The 12,326-nt window shown below is 39.8% G+C and overlaps 1 non-coding gene across 1 annotated transcript; it reads right to left on the minus strand.

Moving 5' to 3' along the window:
- Positions 1–6,766: 6,766 nt before the first annotated feature.
- LOC116474029 (small Cajal body-specific RNA 20) lies at positions 6,767–6,896 on the minus strand. Its single transcript, XR_004249570.1, has one exon. It is a non-coding gene; the product is annotated as a small Cajal body-specific RNA 20 (non-coding RNA).
- Between the last annotated feature and the right edge of the window lie 5,430 nt (positions 6,897–12,326).

Genomic DNA, 12,326 nt, shown 5'->3' on the forward strand with positions numbered 1-12,326 from the left:
GCAGTTCTGATGTTTTTCATTTGTTAATTTACAAAAAAAAATTTAAACAGTTCATCATGTAAGCTCTGGTGTTTGAAGACTCAAAAGAGAAATGTCCCCAGAGAATATGGTATATTTCTGAAGACAGCTGACAGAAGAGGGAACCCTTAGCTAGAAACTATACAGCGCAGAAGTTAAGGTTGGGATTTGGAATCAGAATGATCTAGACGTGAGCCACCATGCTAGGCTGATTTTTTTTTAATAGGATTTTTTGAACTGAGATATGCTTCACATAAAATTCACCATTTAAAAGTGTACACTGGGCAGGCATGGTGGCTCACACCTGTAATCCCAGAACTTTGGGAGGCTGAAGCAGGAGGATTACTTGAAGCCAGGAGTTCAAAACCAGCCTGGGCAACATAGGGAGACCCTGTCTCTACAAAACAATTTAAAAATTAGCAGGGCATGATGGTGTATGCATATGATCCCAGCTACTTGGGAGGTTGAGGTGGGAGAATCACCAGAGCCTGGGGCTGGCGGGGTTGGGGGTGGGAGTGGGTCAAAACTGCAGTGAGCTGTGATTGTATCGCTACACACCAGCCTGGGTGACAGAGTGAGACCCTGTCTCAAAACATAAAACATAAAAAAGTATACACTTTCGTGTTTTTTAGTACATTCACAATGCTGTGCAATCATTACCACTGTCTAATTCCAGAATATTTCCATCATCCCTACCTCTTAGCAATTAGTCCTATTTTCCCCTCCTTCCTCTCAAAACCACTTACCTATTTTCTGTCTTTAATAGATGTGCCTATTCTGGATGTTTCACATAAATAGAATTATATATTATGTAGTCTTTTGTGTCTGACTTCTTCCACTTAGTATAATGTTTTCAAGGTTCATCTTTGTCATAGCATATAACAGTATATATATATATTCCATTTTATGACTGATAATATTCCATTGTGTAGATAAATATGGTATATCTATTTATCCATAGAGGGAGTTTGGGTTGTTTCTACTATTTGGCTATTATGAATAATCTTGCTATGAACATTAATGTATAAGAATTTGTGTGAAAAATGTGTTTTTAGTTATTTAGAATATATAGGAGTAGAACTGCTGGATCACATAGTAATTTTATGTTTAACTTTTTGAGGAACACAATGATCATTTAAAAGTATAAATCTGTCCATGTCACTCTCCGGTGGCTTCCCAATGCATTGAGAAATAAATCTAGAATCTTAGCATACCCTTTCATGATCCAACTTTATCTTCTATCATTCTCCTTGTTTACCAAGCTCCAGACATACTAACCTGCCCCTTCCTTCTCAAAAATGCCAATTCCCTTGGTGTTGGGAAAACTGGATATCTGTATGCAAAAGATACTGTATCCAGTATCTCCACGATGTGGAGAAACTGGAACCCTGTGAACTATTGGTAGGAATATAAAATAATGCAGTCGCTGTGGAAAACAGTATGGAAGTTCCTCAAAATTTAAAAAGAGAATTACCACATGATCTGGCAAACCCACCACTGGGTATATATTCAAAATAATTTAAAGCAGACTCTTGAAAAGATATTCACATACCCATGTTCATTGCAGCATTATTCACAATAGCCAAGAGCTAGAAGCAACCCAAATGTCCATTGATGGATGAACAGATAAACAATGTGGTATATACATGCAGTGGAATATTATTCTGCTTAAAAAAGAGAGAAATCCAGTCACATGATACAATATGGGTAAACCTTGAGGACATTATGCTAGGTGACATAAGCCAGTCACAGAAAAGATAAATACTGAATGACTCCACTTACTTGAGGTATCTAAAGTAGTCAAATGATAGAAGCAGAAAGTAGAATTGTAGTTGCCAAGGGCTTGGGGGCCAGGAATGAGGAATTGTTTTTCAATAGGTATAGATTTCAGAATTGTAAGACAAGGAAGTTCTAGACATCTATTGCACAACAATGTGAATGTAGTTAACACCACTGAACTGTACACTTAGAAATGGTTAAGATGGTAAATTGGTTTTTTTATTTTGTTTTGTTTGAGCTGGAGTCTCACTCTGTCGCCCAGGCTGGAGTGCAGTGGTGCAATCTTGGCTCACTGAAACCTCCACCTCCTGGGTTCAAGCAATTCTCGTGCTTCAGCCTCCCAAGTAGCTGGGATTACAGGGGTGTGCCACCACGCCCAGCTAATTTTTTGTATTGTTTTGGTAGAGACGGGGTTTCACCATGTTGGCCAGGTTGGTCTTCAACTCCTGGCCTCAAGCTATCATCTCTCCTCAGCCTCCCAAAGTGCTGGGATTACAGGTGTGTACCACTGAGCCCGGCTTAAGATGGTAAATTGTTTGTGATGTTTTTTACCACACTTCTTAAAATAATACATTTTTTTTAAATGCCAAACTCTTTCCTGCCTAACAGCCTTTGCTCTTGCTGTCCTTTCTGCCTGGGACACTTGCGTTTTGCATGATTGGTTTCTTTTCATACTTCTAGTTTCAGCGTAAATGTTACTTCCTCAGAGATATCTCCCTTGACAATCCTATTCTGTTAAATAGGTCCCCAATGAGTCTCAGTCTCAACAGCTTGTTTGTTCTTTTTAAAAGACTTATCACAATTTGTAATTATATAATTTATATATTTTTGTCTGTCCTACTAGAATATAAAGTCTATTAGGACAGCAACTATGTCTGTATTTTATTCTTTATTATTGTTATTATTATTATTATTATTATTGAAATATGCTCTCACTCTATCAGCTAGGCTGGAGTGCAGTGGCGTGGTCTCAGCTTACTTGTAGCCTTGACCTCCCAGGCTCCAGTGATCCTTCTGCCGCAGCCTCCTGAGTAGCCAGGACTACAGACACATGCCACCATGCCTGGCTAATTTTTGTGTTTTTAGGGGTTTTTTTTGGAAAGATGGAGTTTCACCATGTTGTCCACACTGGTGTCGAACTCTTGGGCTCAAGCAATCTGCCCACCTCAGCCTCTCAAAGCACTAAGATTACAGACGTGAGCCATCGTGACTGGCCTATGTCTGAATTTTAAACCACACATCTACCTTAGTAATGGATACACAATAGATGACTAATATATTTTTCTTTCCGAATGAACAAATAAGTTTATGTAAACTGGGAAGAATAACATCTACCTCATGGAGTTGCTGTGACAGTCAGGTGCAGTAACATGTATAGCTCAGGGCCTGCCTCATGGTAAAAACTCAACCATTTTTTTCGGGGAAGGATATGTTGATTGTACCAGCTGATTTTTAAATGTCAATCCAACCCCAACGTTCTCAGGAATGGTGCAAGGGTACTGGGCAAGGCAGGGCTATACGCAGACTAGCAAGCAGAACACCTGCATTCTAGTCAGGAAGTGCAACCCTGCCAACAAGTAAGATCTTTCATGCCTGGGCCCTGCAAGTGCAGAAGTCATTGTTCTTTGCTCAGAACTTCCCAGTATTCTCAAAGTTGTCCACACCTTGTGGAAAAGGATGAAATACTTAAAGTAGGAGTTCCAAACCTAGGGAGCCTTGAGGAATCATGGAGAGAATTCAGAAGGTCTGTGAACTTGGATGGGGAACAAATGACATCTTTATTTCCATTGACCTCTAACAGAAAGTCAGTATTTCTTTTATTATAAATGTTGCCCTCCTCAAAAAATCAAAATCCTCAGTAGTACTAGCTGTACCTGCGATTTTGTTACCAATACAAATCACTAAGATTGTCCTACCTTACAATCGTAACTGTCTTGAAATAGTTTATGCTCATTACTAATTCAAAATTATGACAAACATTAGGCCTGCCGTTAGATTTTGTTATTTAATAAGTTAAAAAGCATAGATATTAATATTTCACAATTTACCTTTAAAATGTGTGATAACATTATTTCAATATCATGGGATTACTCTGTAATTCTGTGTATTTTATTTTGATATATCTGGAAACATTCTAAGTGGTCCATTAATTTCACCAGATTGCCAAAAGGGTTCTTGGTACATTTATATGTTAATTATGCACAGAGCCTGTTATGAGAAAAACTTGGGACTATAAGCCCTGCCACCCCGCTCCCCATTCAAATTAGGAAGGTGCCGAGAGAACAAAGAATGACTCAGACGTCCAGCTCGACAAGTAGATGAGTTTATTAGGACTTACATGCAGGGCACTCCTGGATGGTCACAGAAGAACTCTAGAGATTCACAACTACCACCTGTCTTTAAGCTCCTTCTAAGCTAATTTTCTGGCTCTTTGCCTACTGCATTTGAGCAATGAGACTTTTTCTTGGTAGGTTCTCAGGAATACCTGCTTCTTGGCTGGGCACCATAGCCGTGGCTCACCACCCAGGCTTCAGGGTCCAGACAGTAGACATATACCCTTAAATAACCTGAGGACCTGGCTGGTCATGGTGGCTCACGCCTGTAATCCCAACACTTTGGGAGGCTGAGGCAGGCAGATCACTTGAGATCAGGAGTCTGAAACCAGCCAAGCCAACATAGTGAAACCCCATCTCTACTTAAAATATAAAAATTAGCCAAGTGTGATAGTTCATGCCTGTAGTCCCAGGTACTTGAGAGACTGAGACAATAGAATCGCCTGAACCTGGGAGGCAGAGGTTGCAGTGAGCCAAGGTCACGCCACTGCACTCCAGCCTGGGCGACAGAACAAGACTCCATTTCAAAACAACAACAACAACAAGATATCTGAGGACCCATCACATTACACAATTCTTGTCACACAATAGAAGATCCATGAATGATTCTTCATGATCATAAGAATTTATATTCTCATACTTTGTGTTCTACCTTGACTCTGTAATCATGTAAAGAATAAATTAGAAAGGCCAGTTTGGTTCTTAGGGAAACTATTTTTTTTTTTAAATCTTGTTAGCAAAAGACTTGTTGTTTCTCTTCAATTTTTCATCGTGTGAAGAAAGTCTGAAATGTATCTGTTTAAGGTATTTTGCTGACATCATTCCATTCCTTCTAAATAACTGCTCATATACCACTGGTGACTATAGCACCTAAGGCAAGGAAATATAATGGAGCCTTTGTGATTTGTGATGTCATTTTAACTCAGTGAAGCAAAACTATGACTCTGAGACCAACTTTTCATGGATTTTGTTTTAATGTTTCACATGAATGTCAGCAGAGGATGTAGAATCTCCTCTGCTTATAAAAGAGTAAAAATTGAAAACATAAAAACATTCTCAACTCTAATAAAGGGAAACTGCAATGCTGAATACTCAAACTAATGCTGAATTATTTTATACCCAATATTTTATATTCAGTATTTAATACTGAAGAAATATCCAAACTTATTAGGCTAAAAGACAGAGTCGTATGATCAAAAGCCAAGAAAAAATAGACAATAGAAAGTAACCCACAGGTAATCCGTGTATTAGATTAGCAAACAAGGACTGACTAAAATGTTCAAGAAAATAGACAAAAAGATATAAAAATTCACCAGAGAATTAGAATCTATTTTTAACGTAAATTATGGAACCAAAAAAATTTACAATAACTGAAATTAAGAGGAGCCAGGAAAATCAAGGGCATATGGCAACAGCAACCACAGAGCAGATGGGGAAATATCATTATGCACATGGATGCTGACGCTGACTCAGCACATGCTTCAGCTGCATCTCTGGAGCCCTGTGTCAGGTTGGAACCCTGAAATCTAATGCAGACTCAAAAAACTTGTGCACCCATTTTAAAAAAGAAAACTTTAAAAATGTAAACTCTGACGTTTATATTCAAGAGTATCCTCCTAGTACTGCATTGCAGTTAATAGGTGCCAAAATAAAGTTCTCTGTCAAGAGCAATTCTTCAAGAAGCACATGCCTGTGGTCCCAGCTGCTCAGGAGGCTGAGACGGGAGGATGCCTTGAGCCCAGGGGTCCGAGGCTACAGTGAGCCATGATCACGCCACTGCATCCAACCTGGGTGATGGAGTAAGATCCAGTCTCCCTGCCCCCCCACCCAAAAAATGTCAAAATGATTCTAAACCCAAGTACATTTTAAAATTTTCTATCATGACATTTTAAAAAATACTTGGACAATTAGCTATTGCTCTATTTATAAAGGATTAGGGAAAAAATGATGGCACAGCAATTGCCAAAAAGCTTTCTTTAAAATTATTGCATAAGGGTGGCTGATACGGTTTGGCTCTGTGTCCCTTCCAAATCCCATATTGAATTGTAATTCCCAGTGTTGGGGGAGGGACCTGGTGGGAGGTGACTGGATCTTGAGAGCAGATTTTCCTCTTGCTGTTCTCATGGCAGTGAGTTCTCACAGGATCCGATGGTTTAAAAGTGTGTGGCACTCCCCACTTCACTCTTTTCCTCCTGAAGACATGTTTGCTTTCCCTTTGCCCTTCTGCCATGATTGTAAGTTTCCTGAGGCCTCCAAGCCATGCTTTCTGTACAGCCTGTGGAACCATGAGCCAATTAAACCTCTTTTCTTTATAAATTACCCAGTCTCAGGTAGTTCCTTATAGCAATGTGAGAACAAACTAACATAGTGAGTATCACTGGGGCTGCAGCCAGATTTCCTACAGTTAATTTTATAATCCATATTTCAGACTTGGACCTGCCTAACCTTAAAGCATACATTATAACCAATATTATGAATTCAGAGTCACAGAAAAGATGCTAGGGAGTTTTTTGGTTAAATAATTCCCTTTAAAAGCAGGGAGGGATTGGTCTTACACAAAATAACAACAAACCCAGAGCCAGAAGGAAAACTGCTTTAGTATTATTATTATTATTATTTCTTTTTTCTTTCTTTTCACATGTTTGCGGCAGGAAAACAAGGCAGCTCAGCTCAAGGCAGTCCTGATGATGATCCTTGAAGGCTGATCTTGGCCTCCAGCCTTGGCTGAGGAGAAAAGGGGTGGCTTATCACTAATGATCAAAAACAGATATGTGATCTACCTCAGCATAGGGAAACTGGGATAGGTGATTTGGCAAGCCATGGATGATATTTAGAAAGCTGTAAAGCTGTTGTTTGGTTAACTTTTAAAAAGAATCATTTTTCTTATTTATACTTTATGAGTAAAATACAAAGAGAAACTGTCTCCTGGAAATTGATCATGAAATTAAAATGCAACTTCAAGTGTACTGATGAGGTAGAATACTTGCATGAAATTCCAAGAGATATTTAAAGACAATGATATTGACTGGTAAGGTTGAAAGTAACAAACATCCTCTCCTTTCATTTCATTTCTCCATTTTATTTTTGTCACAAATTTTCATTGCTCATATTCTTATTTCCCCTTCTATTGTCTTGAAATCAATGTCAACAGGCCAAACTATTGCTAACCAATCTATAATAATAAACAGCCCAGAGAAGAGAAGCAAATCTATAAAAGTGAGGAAATTAAATATTTTCTTGTCTATAAGGCAACCAAAAGAGTATGCAAATATTATTTTACTAAGAGCTTATGATACTCTTGGAAGACAATAAGGAGGCAGAGATTATTTCCCCTGTTTTGCTGCCTGGGAAATGAAGCCAATATTGAAAAGGTGACTTGGTAAAGGTCATTAAACAAGCAAAGTGCTTCTGAGATTCCCATCCCCTGGGAAAGCTGAAACACTCTCTTGCTTTCACTTTCCTTGTTTTATTTTTTTCTCTTGTCTTTTCCTCTCATTCAAAAGCAAACTTTAAAAAATTAGAATCAATTCAACAATATTTAGTGTGTGCTTGTTCAATACAAAGTATCATGCAGGACAAAAAACAGTCTAAGACAGTCCTTGATTTAAAGTAGTTAAAAATCACTATTCTAGTCTGGATCCTCACAGCTGCTCAGCTGCTCATTTGTTTACCATTTACCACACATATTTATCTGCTAAGATAACTGTTCCAAAACTCCTTTTTCTTAGAGCTCCCAACTTCAACACTGCTCCTTTGTCTCTTGATCTTGCTTGCCTTTTTTTTCTTTTAGATGGAGTCTTGCTCTGTCTCCCAGGCTGGAGTGCAATGGTGCAATCTTGGCTCACTGCAACCTCCGCCTCTGGGGTTCAAGCAATTCTCCTGCCTCAGCCTCCCGAGTAGCTGGGATTACAGGTGCCTGCCACCACGCCCAGCTAATTTTATATTCTTAGTAGAGATGGGGTTTTGTCATGTTGGCCAGGCTGGCCTGGAACTCTTGACCTCAGGTAATGCACCCTCCTTGGCCTCCCAAAGTGCTGGGATTACAGGCGTGAGCCACCACACCCGGCCTTGCTTGCCTTTTTTACTGAATATTTTGAAGCTACCTTAGGAGTTTTCTTAACTTCTCTATTTTCAAAATCTCTTTTACTTCCTTCCCTCTTTCCCCCAAGAAAGGATCCTCTAATCATCTTGCTAGAACTCATCTCCTATAGTCTCAAATACTGATTGTCCCACATTTGCAGGGGTATCACCCCACCATTATTTCTTCCTCAATTTGCAAGTTTTCAATCCTACTCTCCCAGTGGCCTCTTCTTCTCCATTAGTAAATATAAGTTGGTTATTTCTGATATATTTCTGATGGTACCTGCCCCCAGTACCACTTCAAGCTGCAATGTACTGTGTCTTTTCCCTTACAATTAAATTTCTTGAAAAAGGAATCTGTAATCTGTAATTTCACTAACAAATAAACTTTTATAATATGGCTTTTGCTTCCATAATGTTACCGAAATACTTCGTGAAGAAAAATAAAAGCATGTGAGTCAATAAATCTAATGGCTTTTTCTAGTCTTTGTTCTCACCCTTCCCAGTTTCTCTGAAGTTTTTGATGCAATGACTACTCTTTCTTCATCTTCTTTTATACTGCCTTATCTTCATTGTTTTTCTCTCTACCACTCTGACCATTTCCCATTGACTTCTCTTCATCTTCCCACTGCTAAATACAGACATTCCTCTAGTTTTTGCCTTTTTCCTTACATATACTCTTTCTTAGATTCCTCTTCATAGAGATGATAACTGAAGCTGAGGATTCTCTTGCTCTGAGAATTCCAACAATCTCTCCAAAGAAAGTACATGTAAAGAAAAGGGCAGTATATTCTCACTTATAAGTGGAAACTAAGCTATGGGTACACAAAGGCATACAGAGTGGTATAATGGACATTGGAGACTCAGAAGCAGGGAGGGTGGAAGGGGAGTGAGGAATAAAAAAATCTACATATTGAGTACAATGTATACTACTCTGGTGACAGGTGCACTAAAATCTCAGATTTCACCACTATATAATTCATCCATATAACAAAAAACCACTTGTATCCCAAAAGCTATTGAAATATATATATGTTATAGTTTTATATATATGAATTACATATACATACATGTATGTATTATATAGAATTTAAAAAATAAACAGCAGACATTTAGAAATGTTTTTAATTGCCACATAATAATTTTACATATTTATGGGGCACAGTGTGATGTTTCTATAAATGTATACATTGTGTAAAAATCAACAAATCAAATCAGGATATTAGCATACCCTTCACCTCATTTGTCATTTCTTTCTTTCTTTTCTCTCTTTTTTTTTTTTTTTTTTTTGAGATGGAGTCTCATTTGTTGCCCAGGCTGGAGTGCAGTGGCGCGATCTCAGCTCACTGCAACCGCTGCCTCCAGGTTCAAGTGATTATCATGCCTCAGCCTCCCAAGTAGCTGGGATTACAGGCACCCACCACCACGACTAATTTTTGTAGTTTTAGTAGAGACGGGGTTTCACCATGTTGACCAGGCTGGTCTTGAACTCCTGACCTCAAGTGATCTGCCCGCTTTAGCCTCCCAAAGTGCTGGGATTATAGGCGTGAGCCACCGCGCCCCGCCACATTTATCATTTCTTTGTGGTGAGAACATTCAAAATCCTCTCTTCTAGCTTTTTTGAAATATACAATATTGTTAACCATTGTCACCCTACTGTGACTAGAACACCAGAACTTACTCCTTCTAACTGTCGCTTTGTACTTTTTGACCAATTGCTTCCTATGCCCCCATTCCCTTTCCCCTCCCCAGCCTCTGGTAACCACTATTCTATTCTCTACTTCTGTGAGATAAACTTTTTTAGATTCCATACATGATTGAAATCATGTTTGTCTTTCTGTATCTGGCTTATTCCACTTAGCATAGTGTCCCCCAGGTTCATCCATGTTGCCACAAATCCACTACTGGGTATATATCCAAATGAAATGAAATCCAAATGAAATGAAATGTAGTACTTATACACAAAGAAATCCTATTCAGCCTGTGAGGAGGAGAAGAGCTCCAGTTCCTTCAGGACCCTCCTGAGGGGGCACCATGGCAGCTTCAGGAGGACCTGGGGCACCATCCTGGGGAAGAAAAAGCTCCTGTCTGTGGGCACAGCTGCTGAGGAGGAAACTTTGGTGTGGATTCTCTGGGGCATTTTTCCTACCTCTTCCATACATGTTGCTGTAATGACATGATTTCATGAATTTTTAAGGCTGAAGAGCATTCCATTGTGTATATATACTGCATTTTCTTTATCCCTTCTTCTCTTTGTGGACAGAATCTTGCCTCAAGAATATGAGAATGTTTGGAGTCCTGTTAAGTAAGCGACAATGAGGAAGGGGCCTCAGGTGGGGAAGGGCCCCAGGTGGGGAAGAACAATGAATAACTGTTCTGAGAGATGACCTCTATGTGCAGCCTCCTCTAGCACAACCCTATAAAACTTTCCTCCAGCCCCTCCTTTTTTGCAGACAGCCCCTTCTCTGCTGTGCTGCCCACTGCAATCTTGTGATGTATTTTCATATTTTCTCTAATAAATCTGCTCTTCTTTACCTACAACTATCTTGGTAAATTCCTTTACTACCTGCGACACCAGCCCAGCCCCAGATAGTCACACCTGTGATGTTTTGGTGGCCCGTACAGGGACTGTTTGAGGACCTCTCCCCCTACTCACCCCCTTTCCTGTCCTCCAACTCCGACCTCTTGGTGACAGCATCCAAGCACAGAGACAGCTGAAGGTCCCCAGCCACTCCTCAGCAGACCAGAAGGTCCCTGTTAAAAGATGTCTGACCACCACTGCCTGATCAGGTGAGAGTCCAGAGTTTGCTTTCCTTTCCTGCCTTCTAGCAGACAAACTCTAGCATCCCTCTGGTAATTGATCGCAACTGGCCAGGCCCACACCTTGGTGTAGCCTGAAGGCCAGAGGGTGAACAACTTTGGCTGCCTTGCCCAGAAGGGAGGAAGACCCTCTCCTATCCTTTCTGGTTAAAAGTCCCCAATCCCTTTGTGTGACACAGTTGGCACACATGTTTTGGGGAACTCAGACTCCCTCTTTCTCACTCTAAATTCTAAATTCTCCCATGAAGACAGCCAGACATCCTGCTCTGGATATTCCCAAATCAGGTGATCTCAAGTGGCCTCACAGCAGTGAGTGTCCCCATTCCTGTCCCTTCTCCAGGGCTGGCAGCAGGCTGTCTTTCTCTCTTTACCCTTTTTCCTCATGCCTGGGCTGATCACCCAGCATAAGGTGCCAGCGCTGAAAGGTCCTTTCTAATGGGGGTGGGACGCCCCTTTAGAAAGTGTGCTTGTATCCCTCTGCAATGTAAGTGGAACCCTTTTCCTCAGCAGGATGCCCCTAAAGAAAGTGTGGTTCATGTCCCCAGCAGACATTACCCCCCAGTGGCTCATTGTTTTCCAGTTCCAACATGGGACAAACCCCATCTATTTCTTCAGACTCACCTCTGGGCTACATTCTGAAACATTAAGACAAATTTAACTCTCAGACTCTCAAAAAGAAACATCTAATTTTTTTTTCAGGTTTCAACTTTCTAATAAGCTCTGTGAAGGACATCCTAAGTACTATATGAGACAAAACAATATTTTTTCTTGCAGTGTTATAAAAAGACATTTGCAAACATTTTGAAGCGGCTCTTCTATATAATCAGTTTGGTTATCTGAATTAGAGAAAACCCCTAGATCAGCATGCTCTTGATGCAGATTTCTTATAGGTACATTTGGAAATTGCTTCCTAACCACAATAAACACTGCGTACACGTTTTTAAAATGTCCCTGGATACACATTAATTTTCAAAAACCAGTCTGGTCAAATGCGAGAACCAATTATTGCTAGATCCAATAATCCTGAGAGCTCAAACTAAAAAACTGGTAAAAAGAAAAATACTCAGACCCTATAAATGTTCCATAATTTGTCTTTAAATACGAGGAAAAAATTTAAACAAAGATGGAGCTGTCTAAAAGATCTTTAACTAGCTACCTTGGGAGCTCAATTTAGAAACAAGAGGTTGATATACTATAAAATAAGATGTTTCAGTACAGCTCCAAAAACCTTTATAAATACAGCCATTTGGAAGGACGATCCTGGATCAGAAGAGCTATTCCTTGTGTATATTATGT

The sequence above is a fragment of the Hylobates moloch genome, unplaced genomic scaffold, assembly GCF_009828535.3.
Source record: "Hylobates moloch isolate HMO894 unplaced genomic scaffold, HMol_V3 SCAFFOLD_8, whole genome shotgun sequence".
Lineage (NCBI taxonomy): Eukaryota > Metazoa > Chordata > Mammalia > Primates > Hylobatidae > Hylobates > Hylobates moloch.